General features: G+C 40.3%; 1 long non-coding RNA gene across 1 annotated transcript; it reads left to right on the forward strand.

The window, feature by feature from the left end:
* Nucleotides 1-1,380: 1,380 nt before the first annotated feature.
* Nucleotides 1,381-3,455, forward strand: LOC102204293 (uncharacterized). The gene is made up of 2 exons (XR_311742.1): nt 1,381-1,443; nt 3,080-3,455. It is a non-coding gene; the product is annotated as an uncharacterized LOC102204293 (long non-coding RNA).
* Nucleotides 3,456-3,759: the final 304 nt, after the last annotated feature.

Below are 3,759 nucleotides of genomic sequence, written 5' to 3' on the forward strand. Positions count from 1 at the left end.
GCCAGCCCTCATGATGGGTTGGCACCGCCCCCCAGGCGTATGAACGAAAACAGAAAAAACATACACAGGGCCACCTGTCCACCCTTTATTTGGGTGGACCTCTCCCAGGCTCTGAAAGCCTGGCCAGCCCTCCTGATTGATTGAAGGTTTTATTTGTGAAATGCTGCTCATCCTGATCAATAATGGGGGATGACAATGAGAACAGAAACGACATGATGAGGTGGCACCGCATCCCAGACGCTCAAATGAAAGTAGAAAATACCCGGACCGGGCCGCCTGGCCACCCTTTATTTGGGTGGACCTCCCCCAGGCTAATCTAGCATAGAAAATGTCAATAAAAAACGTCTTTTGTTAGTGGTTGTAAGGTGACAAAATGTGTAAAAGTTCAAGAGCTATGAATACTTTATCAAGACATTGTAACTTCACATCAGTGCACATGCATGTACACATATGCAGAGTTATATTATTAAAGAAGTTAAAAACAAACAAACTCTGCTTTAACTTTTGAAGTAGAAAAAGACTGCACGCTTTGGGAACAATATGGAATGAGCGATAATGTCACCACCATTCCATGATTTGAAAACATCTGTTTCACCTTAAATCTGTTTGTTTTTGTTTTTCATAATTGCAAAACTGTAAAATCTCTCAAATCATTTCAATGGCTTTAGAGGAAGTTGCCCCCAAGCTCCAAACCCAAATTCCTGTTTAACAGGCAATTTGTTCTTTACACTAGTTTGTTCCTTGATTGTAAAATCTGGTATTTTTGCAAATTTGGCTCAGTGGGAAAACCTACAGCCAGGAGACCATTTATTGACTTTGCCCACAAACAAGCTTATGGAATATTAATAAATATTAATAAAGATTTCTGTAAGAGCAAAATCTCTCTCTCTCTGTCTTAAGTATTTGCTCCTAACCACGTCCTAACCTAGCAGACATATATAGCCTTTAATTAATCCTGCAATTTTTTTGTCAAAGACATTTCTCACCATGAAATTACCTGATAGCTTTAAACGGCGACACATGAGCAGATTCACTGAGTAATCAGAAAGGTTTAGCATGAATCTGGACATTAGATTTACGCTCGAAGGTTTAAGCTTATCAGAAATCACTTGGTAGAAGCTCCTTACCGTTTGAAGAAATCCGCTGTCCTCTTTTGCTTGCATCTTTTTTTTCCATCCGAGACTGAAGTTATTCCATGTTAAGTAGTTTTTCTCCGTGAGGAACACAGCAACTCATCTTACCCCTGGGCACCAGGGACTCGAGCTCCGGATCGCAGCAGAAAAGTGCCAGCAAAAGATGCAGATCCCTCCAAGTATCAGTTTGTCACACTTCTGTCCTCTGTATACTCTGTGACGTCACCACTGGAACGCTAACGCCTCTGCGTAACCATGGTTACAGGGGGACGCTTTGGAGCTCTCCTGCTCAACAGCAAAAGATTTCAGGGTAATATATAAATACTCCAACTTTAAAAACAAGTAAAAGAAATATACTGTATATGTGTATAGTATACCGCGTAAGAGTTCATTTTCCGGTTAGTTAAAAGATGACCGATGGCAGCCATACTGACGTGAGTTGTTGACGATACGTCGAGCTGTCGATAAGCTGTCTTTGTGCTCTTATATACTGTTAGCCTTGTTTCGCTGGCGTTAGTGAAACTGAAACTTTGAACTGGATGTAACATTGTTGAACTCTAATGCTCAATGGATAAACTCTCGATGCCACGATGTGAGAAAGTAATTGTAACCCCGTGTTAATGCTGTCGTTTGATATTGTGTAATAACCAGCACATATGCTCTTACTGAGTGAAAATACAAAAGAGTTCAGGTCTGGGTTTAGCCCCAGCGTTTTAAGATCCCAGCAACGTTCGTTGTTATGCCCACAGTTTTAAAAGATGATAGGTTTCTGGGTGCTGACTCAGGGGGACCACTTTAGCTCATTGAAACCTTAATGCCATTTTAGTTTAAGACATTAAACTGGACACGTTTTGAATACAATTTATATTAACAGAGCTATGCTGGACATAAGCAATTGTGTCAGTGTGAAGCCCTGCATATTTTAAGGTTTACAATAAACTCCAGCTCTTACTGAATCTGTACCGTTGCCTTGATCGTCCTACATCATTTTAAAATGCTTTATTTTTTTAATACTTTGTGTTGTTAGATGAGTTTTGTGTCACTGTGCACAGAGAAAAACTCACCTGATGTAGTGGTAAGGCCATGTTCACCACTAGATGGAGACAACCTGGCACAGGTATTTTCTATACGCACTAAATTTCACACTGAAAAGGCTTGCTGGAAGGTGTTTTTGCATAGAAAATAAAGAAAATATGTCTTGAGGTCTTTCCAGTGTTTTCAAAATGCGTTTTTCAGATACACATCAAAACTTCACACAGACAAACACACACACAAAACAACAAAATATATCAAATTACATGCACGTCTCATTCATTTTTTGAGAATCTCCCCACTTTTAATTTTCATGGAAAATAACTTGAGTTATTCATGACATGACATCATTTCAGATAACTTTGTCAGGTCAGTAAATAGCTGCCACATAAATCTAAATCTAAATCATACATGTGTAATATAGAAAAAAGAAAAAACAGTTGTGCTGGTAGTTTATAATAAATGGGTAGGGGTGCATAGTCAGTAAAAGTTACCAAGGCTCTGCAGAGCTCCAAACCTGCTCTGCCACAAACAGAAGCATCAAAAATGTGCGCTGGGAGCTTCATGGCATGGATTTCTACAGCCAAGCAAATCTATATGTATGTGGCCAAGAACCTTAGTCCATGTAGGGCATCTTAGCACAGTTTACTTGTGTCAGTTAGGTCAGCTAGTGGGAGGGCAGAGAGGGCAGCCTCGTCATTATTTTATTGTAGAGTGACAGGAACTGCCTATGAGCTTCTAATCAGGCAGAAATATTGACAGAAAATATATAAAAGGAAATACATTGATGAAAATCAAAGAAGAGAAATATTTATGTGGTGTTTGATTTTCCTGAGAACTGATTGGTTGTGATGACTCCTTCAAGTACTACATGCTACTTTGTTCTGCTAGTTAAGCCTGCTGTCTGTTCTCAGGCCTCCTCCTGCTTCACTGGCATATATCCATCACCAGAGGGATCCACTGACCTGCCTGCTGACATCAGACCACACCCCTGTGTCATGTGACCTGGCTGGAGTAGCAAAGCTGGACTCAGACCTGGCTCAGGCAAGTTCAAAGGCAGTTGTGGTAGAGAGAGCAGGGAGTATAGTAAAGCACTGGAAGGATGAGGTGGAAACAGGAAGCGTGTGGATTCAGTGGACTTGGCATCCTCCATGACCCTATCCTGACTTAGCTGCTCCTCTTCCACACTTCTGAATCCAAGCTGGGAGGCTCCAGGCTGTCAGCCTGCTGCTTCATAATCAGAGCAAACCTGAATAAACACCTCTGCTGCTTCCAAACAGCCTCTGAAAATCTGCCTTTTGTTTATTCCCTCCCACATTCTCGCCCTTGCCGTCAGGCTTCTGTTAGATTATAATATTATTTTATGCCATGTTATACCCCGAATTAAGGAGTGTGAATTATTATGTAGTTTTAGTTTGCATTATTCTCCTGAATTAGAAGAAGCTGACAACTATTGCATTAGTTAAACTGATTTGCATTACATTAGACTGCTGATTTATTGTGAATGAATGATATTGTTTTATGATGCATTATACTGCTGAGTTATAAGAAATACTGTTTGCAGAAAAGTCATCGCCTTGTTTGTTTGATTAGA

This window comes from Pundamilia nyererei, unplaced genomic scaffold (genome assembly GCF_000239375.1).
Source record: "Pundamilia nyererei isolate P.nyererei 1_Seehausen unplaced genomic scaffold, PunNye1.0 scaffold00053, whole genome shotgun sequence".
Taxonomy (NCBI): domain Eukaryota; kingdom Metazoa; phylum Chordata; class Actinopteri; order Cichliformes; family Cichlidae; genus Pundamilia; species Pundamilia nyererei.